The 12,616-nt window shown below is 41.4% G+C and overlaps 1 protein-coding gene across 1 annotated transcript in view; it reads right to left on the bottom strand.

Moving 5' to 3' along the window:
• LOC137376089 (uncharacterized) overlaps positions 1-1,117 on the bottom strand; it is a 101,029-nt gene extending 99,912 nt beyond the window's left edge. Inside the window, exon 1 of the mRNA XM_068044122.1 lies at positions 1,033-1,117. The gene's annotated coding sequence lies outside the window, so the exon portion shown is untranslated. The remainder of the gene's footprint in view (positions 1-1,032) is intronic.
• Between the last annotated feature and the right edge of the window lie 11,499 nt (positions 1,118-12,616).

Here is a 12,616-nt window from a genome sequence, read left to right on the forward strand (position 1 = left end):
TAGAGTATAAAGATTGGCAAGTCATGTTGCAGCTGTACAGAACCTTAGTTAGGCCGCACTTAGAATATTGTGTGCAATTCTGGTCGCCACACTACCAGGAGGACGTGGAGGCTTTGGAGAGGGTACAGAGGAGGTTTACCAGGATGTTGCCTGGTCTGGAGGGCATTAGCTATGAGGAGAGGTTGGAAAAACTCAGATTGTTTTCACTGGAACGACGGAGGTGGAGGGGCGACATGATAGAGGTTTACAAAGTTATGAGCAGCATGGACAGAGTGGATAGTCAGAAGCTTTTTCCCAGGGTGGAAGAGTCAGTTACTAGGGGACATAGGTTTAAGGTGCGAGGGGCAAAGTTTAGAGGGGATGTGCGAGGCAAGTTTTTTTACACAGAGGGTGGTGAGCGCCTGAAACTTGCTGCCAGGGGAGGTGGTGGAAGCAGATACGATAGCGACTTTTAAGAGACATCTTGACAAATATATGAATAGGAAGGGAATAGAGGGATATGGGCCCCGGAAGTGCAGAAGGCGTTAGTTTCAGCAGGCATCAAGATCGGCGCAGGCTTGGAGGGCCGAATGCCCTGTTCCTGTGCTGTACTGTTCTTTGTTCTTTGTAAAGCAATATTTTAAACCAGCCGAGACCTGCAAAACATTTATGGTGCAACTGGTATCTTTATTGCAACTGTATTTATTTAAATTCCCATTCCATGCCATTTCATCGTTTTCATGCTATCCTTCTCTTGCCATACCCATCCTGTTCCTTTCCTCCCTCGCATATGACAGTTGTTAATTAGATTTTGTAACATTCAGGTACTGAGTGTACCCACCAAATAAACTCACCAGACACACCCCTTAAACTGACCAATCAAAACAGTCCAGACAGACAAAAACTGCATATTATTATTATGGATATGTTGACAAACTTTAAAGAACTATTACACTCCTTATAATTGTTACACTACATAAATGGTTAAACACCACATTGTTCCAGTTACAAATACTTGAGTATAGAATGGTATTGATCTGCCTCATCACTTACATTCTGCCGGTTGATTCTGAGATCTTAACACATAGTCTTGTAACAACGAGCGTCATGAGAATGACTATCCCAAAAACAGTGGGCTGGATTTTACGTTGGGTGGACGGGAGCTGGCCACCAATGTAAAAGTCGGTAGCGAACCCGCCTCCGCCTCACCTGGGGATCCGTCCCGCATCCTACAGGTCCCTAGGCTTTAATTGTTCCGAGGTTGAACTTCCACCTGCTTTAGGGACGAAGTCCCGCCTCATTGAGCTGCCAGCCAATCAGCGGGCCGGCAGCTCTTAAGCCCAGCAGCGCCACCAGGAGCGGTGGCCACTACTGAGACTGCAGCCCAGCCGACCCCAGAGGAAGACATGGAGCCGGGAGTTAAGGTGAGTTTTGGTTGCCTCATCGGGAGTAATCGGTTGGGCCCCGGCGAGGCAAGGGTGGTCGTTTGGGGGGAAGGGTGACGTGTTGGGTCCTGAGGACCCATCCTGGACGCACTGAGAACCCTCCTGCTTTTCCTAGGCGGCTTTTCCCGGCTCCAGGACACCCGCTTGCCACGTATAAAATCCGCGTGGAGACGGGCAAAGGCCCTTAAGTGGCCGTTTAGTGGCAACTTAAGGGTCTTGATTGGCCTGGGATGGGCAGCCCATTTTTTGCCCACCCCCCTGCCCTACGTAAAGGGGGGGGGGGGCGGAGGTGGGAGCGGGTCGGGAAAGCCTCCTGGATGTAGCAATAATGTTTTGCAAATCACATATGGCTCTCCTTCCCTACTTCCTCAAAAAAAGAACTCGCCCCTTCAAAATGTATGTTTTTGTTCTCATAGGACATCAATTTTGTGCTGCCCCTCTTTAGTCATTTGAGTGAGGAAGAATTTGCATAAATCCTAGCTTACAAACACTGGAGACCATCCAATAAAATGTTCTTTGGTATTTGATGGTTAATGTACAATCTATTCATTTGCTGTGGTTGGAATTTCCACTGATGTACTTTGTTCTCACTTCAAAGAAAATAAAAATTACATTTCACGCACAAGAGAAAATGCGATAACAGGCTGAATTTTACAGGCCCCTCGATGCCATGGGTTGCGGCACCAGCGCCAGTAAAACTCTGCGGGGAGAGGCCCGCCTTGACCCGTGACGTTGAGAAGGGCCTGCCGCATATTACTGGCGGTGGGGAGACCTCAGTGCAGCCCCCGCCGCCTGGCAGATGTAAGTTGCCATTAAATATATTCAAATTGACTTATCTGCCATCCCACGCCGATTTTACAGCCTCTGTTCGGCCTTTGCGCCCGTTCGGAACTCCGCATAGAGTTCTGAGACAAGAACCAAGTGGGGAGGGGGGAGTAATAAAAATTTCAGGGCGGGAGGTAGATGTGGCAATGGTGGGAAGGGGTTGAAGGGAAAAAGATTGAAGGTTGAGGGGGGGGAAGTTTGGGTATGTGAAATATCAATTGATGGTCATTTCAGGCAATGAAATGATCACTGGGGAGTTGGGGGAAAGGCCTCCATCATGTAATTTAATATTTAATAATAATCAGTAATGTTTAGTTTGTTTATATTTAGAGATACAGCACTGAAACAGGCCCTTTGGCCCACCGAGTCTGTGCCGACCATCAACCACCCATTTATACTAATCCTACACTAATCCCATATTCCTACCACATCCCCACCTGTCCCTATATTTCCCTACCACCTACCTATACTAGGGGCAATTTGTAATGGCCAATTTACCAACCAACCTGCAAGTCTTTTGGCTTGTGGGAGGAAACCGGAGCACCCGGAGGAAACCCACGCAGACACAGGGAGAACTTGCAAACTCCGCATAGGTAGTACCCAGAATTGAACCCGGGTCGCTGGAGCTGTGAGGCTACAGTGCTAACCACTGCGCCACTGTGCCGCCCCAAATGTTTGCAATTTAAAAATTTGAATTAATTCTAAGGGCGTAAAGCCCTTTAAAAATGGTGCCTGCGCAGTGGCACCGGGTGCCATTGCCGGGGACGTGGAGTCCGCCTCTACAGGTCATTGGGGATGGACGATCCTCCCCTACTATTTAAATGAGCCACTGCGCGAAATATTGCAGGAGCTCCTCGACAGCCGCTTCGTCCCCAGCAGGCGCCAGCACTATTTTTAAAGGGCTTCAAGTCCTTAGCAAAAATTTTAATTTTTTAAATGTGTATTATTGTTCATTTTATTGAAAAAAAATTAAAAGCTGGAGGCCCTTTCCCCCCGCCAGTGGTTTTCTTATTGGCCTATACGCAGAAAATTTATTTTAGTGCCAACCCAAACTATCCTCCGCAGCCTCTTCACATTTGCCCTTCAACCCTTCCCACCATCCCCACAGCCAATAAGAAGTGTTTCTCCTGCTCCCCCCTCCCGCCCTGATAATTTCAGTCCTTCCCCCTCCTCCAGTGTCTGCTGAACGGAGTGCCGAAGGCACGCGAGTTGTGGCTGGTGGCTGTAAAATCGGCGTGGGACGGCCGCCGGGACCAGGTAAGTTTATTTGCATTAATAATAAGAAATGCTGGAAATACTCAGCAGGTCTGGCAGCATGTGTGAGGGAGAAACATTAAAATATTATGCTTACCAGCAAGAGGTAGACGATTTGTCAAAGGGATCAATAATAAACAACCTGTTTCTCTTTCCTTCGTAATATCAGACACTTCAGAATCTGCTATGTACACGCTTTATCTGAATGAAAGAGTCTCAATAAGTTACTTGTTTACATATTTAAAAAGAAATATACACAGATAGAATTTCCAAGTACCATTAATTTTAAATACATATTTTCAACAAAAAATGTATTAACTTCCAGTTCATTGAAAAGTTTTCAAATCTAATACAAAAATTCATGTACTTTTTCAGCCAAATGTTATCTTTCTGTCAGTAAACCTTTACACTGTAATCCTGTTTTACTATTTTAGTTACCTCTTGCCACATGAAAAGGAAAGTAAAGGAAAGCAAAAAACTTGCATTTATATAGCGTCTTTCATGACCTTAGGATGTCTCAAAGCACTTGGCCAATAAAGTACTTTTGAACTGTAGACACTGTTGTAATCTCGGGAAATGCAACAGTCAATTTGCACACAGCAAAAAACAATGAGGTAAATGACTGGATAATCTGTTTTTATGAAGTAGGCTGAGGGATAAATGTTGATAAGGATACTGGGAGAACTCCCCTGCTCTTCTTTAAATATTGCTATTGGATATTATGTCTGAGAGGACAGATAGGGCTTTGATTTAACCTCTCATCTGAAGGCTGGCAAAACTGAGAGTGCAGTGCTCCCTCAGTACTTAACTAAGGTGTCAGCCTGAAAGATGTTCTCTAGTCTATGGAGTGGGTCTTCAATCCATGAGTGTTTGACACAGAGCAAAATTCAGTCTAAGTATTGTAGTTAAGATAATAATCAGCGACAACAGAGAATACAAATTGAATGGTGAAACTTAAAATGAGAAAGCTCACCAGTGGAGGGGGAGGCAAAAAATTTGAAAATCAAAAAAAAAATGAAGGCAGCCTCAGAAATGGTTAGCACACAGCTCTTTCACTTCTTTGACCTAGATTTAAATCAGCTCAAATTAAACAGAATGAAAGCATCTTCACTGATTATCGTTCATACCCTTCAATTATCACATTTTATCCAAAACACTCTTGAAATGTCTGACTTCCTCTGCTTCTACTGTCTCCCAAACACACCACTCTCTGTCTGCAGTTGGGCCTGTGTTCTCAGCCCTATTTCCCTAAGCAAGGCTCTGCCAGGTGCTGGGAGCACAGCATTCAGGTCCTGTCCTGTGCGTAAGTGAGAGCAATGCTAGGCCTGAACTATTCAATTGTAGTCAAATGACTTGGTCTTAAACTCAAATTTTATTTGACATTAGAATTTTCAAACAGTAAAAGCATGTGAAAGGTACAATTTGACCTTGAACAATGATCCATTTCTTTTCAAATACTACATTTGATGATGTAAACATAATATCAAACAATTGACTAGACAGATTTTGCTGCAACAGGGCATCTGCCATTAGTTAAGACTTGCCTCTTCAGTTCAAAAGTTTTTGCCCACTAAGTTGCTGAAAATGCAAGCTAATAGCATTGCAAGGGCAAAAAGGGGATCTGGGATCTGAGTGAATAGGACAAACAACACAGTATCTCCTTAAGCAATGAGATTGAGGAATTTGGAAATAAACAGCAGTGAAACTGAGAAGAAGGTTGAATTAGAATGGGTGAATTCAATGTCTAATCAGGTACAGACAGAGAAATAAAGACAGGGAAAGAAAGATAGTATGAGAGGAAAAAGAGACAAATGAAAAGTAAAAGGTAAAAATTTGAAACCTCCAAAAACAATCCACACTTGAAGGAGTGAGACTCCACATTTATAATAGTTAATTTGCAATGCCAAAGAGATTAATTGGCAGTCATTACCACGAATTACGGCATTGAAAGGGTACTTTCACTTACAATTACTTACCGTACCTGCTGTGGGTTTAGTTTGTATCTGCAAGTACAGCAACTTCATGATATTTAATGCATGTCAAAGGCAAGGCAGATTGTGAAATGCCATTTTTGTGAGGCTAATGGCGAAGCAGCCCATCATCTCAGACAAGAATATTGGCATTTAACGCGCATCTACTTCTTGCTTGAAGTTGCTGTACCATTTGCATATAAATAACCAAGTGTGCCTTACCGTTAATTTGACTGCAAAATCAGGACCATGGTGTGTTCATGTGGTTCTTGAAAAGCAGGATCCAAATAGGAGAAGCCAATTATTTGTTAGCTGCAATCCAGGATAAACAGTCCCAGCCAACTCAATTTATTGATTAGCTTTCAGCATCATTGGCTGCAAAGTGCTTTGAGACAGCCCATGTTTTTGAAAAGTGCTATATAAATGCAAGTCTTTCTTTTTTCAATACACAAAACCAGCAACTAGCTTCTTAAAATCTTGAATTACTGTTTATAATATTAGCTAGCAACTCAAACTAAATTCCTATTTTCCACACTGAGCAAAGAATTGCTTCAATGGTAAAAGGCAGCCATCTTGGATTCAAACTGATATGACCAGATATTTTTTGCGCAATCCTTGCACTGGTACATAGGAACATAGGAGATAGGAGCAGGTGTAGGACATTCAACTAGATCATGGCTGATCTACTACCTCAATGCCATTTTCCCACACTATCTCCATATCCTTTGATGCCTTTAATATCTAGAAATCTATCGATCTCTGTCTTGAACAAACTCAATAACTGATCCTCCACCCCTCTCTGGGGTAGAGAATTCCAAAGATTCACCACCTTCCGAGTGAAGAAATTCCTCCTCATCTCAGTACTAAATGGCCTACCAGTTATTCTGAGACTGTGTCCCCTGGTTCTAGACACTCCAGCCAGGAGAAACATCCTTCCTGCATCTACCGTGTCGAACTCTGTAATAATTTTGCATGTTTCAATGAGATCACCTGTCATTCTTCTAAACTCTCGAGAATACAGGCCCAGTCTCCTCAATCTCTCCTCAGAAATTAATCCTGTCATCCCAGGAATTTGTCTGGTGAACCTTTGCTGCACTCCATCTACGACACATATATCCTTACTTCGGTAAGGAGATCAAAACTGTACACAATACTCTAGGTACGGTCTCACCAAGGCTCTGTACAATTGCATAAAGACTTCTTTACTCCTGTACTCAAATCCTCTTGCAATAAAAGGTCAACATGCCATTTGCCTTCCCAATTGCTTACTGCACCTGCATGTTAGCTTTCAGTGACTCATGAACAAGAACCCCCAGGTCTCTTTAGACATCAAAACTTCCCAATCACACATTTAAGCAAATACTCTGTGTATCTATTTTTCCTACCAAAATGAATAACTTCACATTTTTCCACGTTATATTGCACCTGCCATGTTCTTGGCCACACACTGTGCCTGTCTAAATCCCCTTGAAGCCCTTTGCTGATGACACAAAATTAGGTGGGAATGTAAATTGTGAGGAGGATGCAAACTTGGAAATATTACATTTGGTCCCCACATCCAAATAATTGGTACTTTTAGTCAAACATGCCTTTTCAGCTTAATGAGCTTTGTGGCAGGAATTGACAGGTTCTGAAGACTCAGCAGCCTGTATGATATTAAAGCAGCATTTTCGCTTCATTCTAGTGACCAGATATACTGAGTGACCTATTTATTGTTCTTCTACAATAGATAAAAACCTCACTTTTAGTGAGTAAAATGATTACTACTGTACAAAGGTTCCATCTGTTGACAGAGGAATTAATTACTCTGCCTCATCCCTAACTGAAAAAACTTTGCTTGAAGACTGCTATATGCAGCAATTATTATTTTAATGTATTAGCTCATTTTTCAATATTCAGCTTGACAGTAACATAATCATCAGTCCATGATCTGGCAAGCTGTGTGTGAGTAAACTGCACCACAGTAGAAGTTAACAGTGACACACTTTCACATCTCCATGCCGACTTTGTGATTAAAAAAAAAAGACATCAAGGTTTGTGGCTTGATAACCTATCTCTTTTTGTGAATTACTTTCATAGTTCTGAAAAATTTGCTAAACAAGAACTGAATTGTCAAAAGTACAAGAGTGATTGGAAATACACCTGTAATTCAAAATGTATGTGAACATGGAGATAATTTTATGTAGGGTAATTCAGTGACTTAGTTTGCTACGCCAGTGTGCTGAATATGACTTCTTTGAGGATCTCCACACTTACACCAAGTCCCTCATGCTGATTTATCAATGAAAAGCCAGATGCTACTCTGTGGGAAAGCAGCAGAATATCTGCAGAGTAAGGCATGACAATTACGATTGCCTGAAATCTTCAAGCAGTGTATTGCATAATGGGAGGAATGCAAATAAGTTAAAATGAAGTAAAGACAATTAAGCAAAAGACTTGAAATTTTCTGAGCAGCAATCAAAAGAGCGATGCATCTACCAAATTTGTTCAGGTTTCACTCTTGCCATGAAATGTTTCAATATAGGGTATAGTTCACATGTGCTGTGTATTTTCTATGCACTGAGATCAGTGGGCTTCATCCATGTTTTAACATTTTTTTTCTCTCTCTCTCTTTTTGGGGTTTGGATGGTTCAGTAGTGATCCGAATGCAGGATCTTCATTGCAGTTTGTAATGCCGCAGCCCAGAGCTCAAACCCCTTATTTACTAAAACTCTCTTTTATTTTTAATTCTATGTTGAACAACACAGCAAAAGCAGAAGAACACAAATCAGAGACGGTAGTGATTAAAGTTTATAGAGATCTACTCAGAAAACAGCTTGCATACTGCATCCGGTTCTGGTCACCAAGGAACAAAACAGATATGCAAGTATTAGAAGCAGTGTAGTGTAGACCCACAAGACTGATTCCCCAGCGTCAGATGTCTGAAGTAAGAGGAAAGACTGGAGAAACTTGGGCTTTTCAATTTGGAAAGGAGATGACTGAGAGATGATCTCATAGGGCTGGATTTTAAGCAGCCCTTGACGTAGTGATCCATGGCGGGTGGGGGGGGGTGGGTGGGGGTGCAGGGGGGAGGAATGGGCAGGAGGGGCCAAAAGATGGCTCCGAATGAGGCCCAGCATGGACCTTGACGCCAGCTCGACCCGATCCTCCCAGCGGTGGTGAGGCTCCGTGGGGGCTCCCCCCCCTCCCCCCTACCAACCGCTGGCAATGGGACCATAATTTGAATATTTAAATCAATAAAATTGATTAAATATACTCACCCACGATCTTCAGCCCGGTCGCCAGCACTCCTGCACCTTCAGATCCCTGTCCAGAGAAATGAGACGTGACACTGGTGGGGAGGTGGAGGAGCTAAGTTTATCAGTGAGGTGGGGTGGGGGGGAGCAAGGTCAAATAAACGTCATGGGTGTAGGGGATGGTGGGAAGGGTTGTACTTTAAACTATGTGCAGTTTGTGGGGGGTGGGGTTGCGGGGAAGATCAGATTTTAAAGGCAAGCATTTTGGGTTTGTGGGGGAGGGCAAATAGTGAATGTAATTGGGATGGGAAAGGGGCATTGGAACTTTATATAATTCTGGGGGGATATCTCTTTAAAAATTTACATAGCCCGACAGAGTTGACTGCCCTTTAAAAATAGTGTCAGCACCTGCATACAGGCAGCTGATGCATTGCCAGGGACAGACAGCCTGCTCCCTCCACGTGGGTGGGCCACCCTGGCTATTTAAATGAGCCGCCACCTTTCCCGTGAGCTTGCCACCAAGATCAGCGGTAAGCTCATAGAATCCAGCCCATAAAGTTGTATAAGATTAAGAGTATAGAAAAAGTTAGTTTAATTGAAAGTAATATTTTGGGCTATGTGAGTAGAATTGGGGGACAGGTTTAAGCTAGAGCAGGGTACTTTTAGGAGAGATATCAGGAAATTCTTCTTCATACAAAAGGGTGAGCAGCAAGTGGAGCAAGCTTCCAGATGAAGTAATGGAGGAGAAAAGCCCTGAAATCATTTAGGAATACTGAATTGTACTAAAGAATGACATAAGGATTTTTCTGGATGTACAGATTGCTATGGGCCAAATATCCTTCCATAATAATATTATAATTTTGTGATTAAGCACTCCCAAGTTAGATTCAGTACAACCCACATACAGAATAAACTTCTCTCTGTTCTCCTCCAACAATGTGTTTAACCTCAATATCACCAGAGCACTCGTTCTCCAGCCACCCTAATAGCTTGAATGAGATTTCCAAATTTCAGTAAAGTTGTCTTTGCTCTGGATCTGCACTCACCTGGGCTAAGACTGTCCCAATTCATTTCACATAAGACTCTACAACCAGCAGAAATAACAGATTTTCATATCCTCAGTCTGGACTATATCTTAATCCAAGTCCCAGAGGAGAATGGAAAGTGTCTAACCAATTGCATGATCCAGATTTTACAATGTAATGCTTTAAATTTATATCTGTAACATTTTTATATATAACTATTTTGTTCTTTACCTCATCACCAGACTCCAAGTAAATTAACCATGTTGACCTAATGATTATTTTGTCTCATGCAATTGTGACAATTATGTCCCAACTATGCATAAATACAAATGCACGCATAAATAAATGGCCACATTATTCCTGTAGACACTGCATATAGACTGCAATCTGTATTAAGGGCTTTTAATTCTGGTAAAATTCTGTTTGATGAGACAAGATAGCCGATAAAGCTAAGATAAACCACCTTATCAGGGATGCATTACCTGCTACCACAATCTTCCCTTAATCTCCCCTTTTATTTTTACTATAAGCAATATTACCACATATACTGCACTTCCATGGATTGAAATTTCTTTTTTTTTTAAACTCTACCAGCTTTAGAAAGGATAAAAAGATCCAATAATTTCAGCAAATAAATCAATATGAGCTCAAGAAAATTTCCCTTAGAAGCGAGTGAAAATCTTACAAAATAACTGCTTAGAACTGGGTGTCACTAAGAATAGGTTGTGTAGAGTGCATGAGCTAGCGATATATCTATTGGGGGAAACAGGATCTCAATTTTATTAATATTTGTGAATCCTCGCGCTGGTTCCCAGGATCAGGAACCAAAAGACAGTCAATTTACAGATTCACGTCAGGAACAGCCATTAAGGTGCGGTATGGGAGAACTGTCATATGTGAATCACATCTTCAGGAAAGGAAATTAAAAAAATTATTTACTTTTGATTCTAAAGTATGACTGCCAATATTTTCATGTAACTTAATTTTTGTAAATAATTGAGTACGTAAACTTACTGAAGCTTTGATAGACTTAAATTGCTATCTTGTCACGTCAATGACAACAAACAGAAATTGGAATAAACTACAGAATTCTGTTTCTTCTCAAGAACAATTTCCTTTAATTTTTTTTTAACCTCAGTACAAAAAGAATATTTAAAAATAAAAATCAGTCATGTTTGTGATGAGTCCATTGATATATGTTCATGGGTAAACTTGATCTGACTGCATGATGGCAGGAAAACGAAATGATAGATTGCAAATAAACTTTAGAAGAAATATAGATTTTTGATATCAAAAACCTGATTAGAAGTTGGTGCCATTGTGGAGAGTGTTTCTCAAGTCATTTTATTTTATGATATGCTATCACATACGCATCTAAATTGTCAGATGTGATAAAGAACTGAAGTAATTTGAAGTTTGTGCAAATACACTGAAGAGTGACTTTAAAAAAAATCTTTTTTCTATTATAGTATAAGGAAAAATCAAACTAACTATCTTTTAAAGAAAGGGCTGATGCAGTCACAAAACAATATCAAAACAGAACTTCCTACCAGAAGGTTAAGTTGGGAATTACCCTTAAACTCTCAGCATTTAACTTTCAATCATTTTGAGTAGATTGTAGTCAACTACCATTTCAACCTGAACTGGAATGTTGTGAGCATGTGACTTGTATAAACTTTTAAACACCATTTTCAAACACAATCCTTTTAGGATAGGATTCACTTGTACAACTATCATCTGGTGAAGTTCACTATCTTTCAAAGCAGGAAAAATGCACCAATATGCAATCAAAGCCAATGTAATTCTACAAATGGTTTCAACAAAGATATCTAAACTTAAACAGTGATTATCCCCCCTTGTTTATCTTTTGCTCCCTTCCAGTTTCGACATAGTCGATCACATAATCCTCCTCCAACACCTCTTCTCTGTTATCCTGATTGCCCTTGCTCAATTCCACTCTTACCTATCTGATTGCAGCCACTTCAACTTGACCAATGGATTCTCTTCCTAACTGATACCATCACCACCAGATGACCTTAAGAATCCATTACTTGACCCCTTTTTTGTTCTCATTAACATGCTGCTCCTGTCAACATTAGCCAGATATCGGATGAGCTTTCAAACATATGTTGATACACCCCGTTCTATCTATCCATCACCATGATTAACCTCTCCATTACTTGTGTGGTCAGACAGCTTGCCTGATATCCAGTCTTACATGTGTTACAATTTCCTTCAGCTAAACATTGGGTGGATCAAAACTCTCACCTTTGGCCTATGCCACAAATTCTGTACCCTTGACATCAATTCCACTCTCCTCCCTGGCCATTGATTAACCATGAGTTGAGCTTCTAACCTTGTAATGTTTCCATCTCAAAGATGATCTACATCCACCTTTGTAATAGCATCTACCGATACCTTATCTCTCTCAATGAAACCTTCATTTCTGTCTTTTTCACTTTGACTCATTTATTCCAATGCTCCCCTACCTAGTTTCCCATCCTCCAATTAAACTCAAAGATGCTGCTGCCCAAATCTTAACTACACCAAGTCCCATTCAACCATTACTCCTTCATCACTGACATGCTTTGGCTCCCAATCCCCCAAAACTCTTATCCTTGTGTTTAAATCACTTCAGGGCCTCACCCCACTCAATCTCTGTAATCCCCTCCAGTGGTTAAAAACCCATACTATCCATTGCTCAGGTTCTGGCCTCTTGTCCACCCAACTCTCCCTTTATTGCACAATTGGCTTCCATGCATTCTGCTGCCTAGGTACCACTGTGTGAAATTTCCTCTCTAAACACTCTGCTTTTTCACTCCTTTCCGTTAACCTCACCTTTTTGACCAAGCTTTTGGTCACCCTCTTTAATGTCTCATACT

This window comes from Heterodontus francisci, chromosome 1 (genome assembly GCF_036365525.1).
Source record: "Heterodontus francisci isolate sHetFra1 chromosome 1, sHetFra1.hap1, whole genome shotgun sequence".
Classification (NCBI taxonomy): domain Eukaryota; kingdom Metazoa; phylum Chordata; class Chondrichthyes; order Heterodontiformes; family Heterodontidae; genus Heterodontus; species Heterodontus francisci.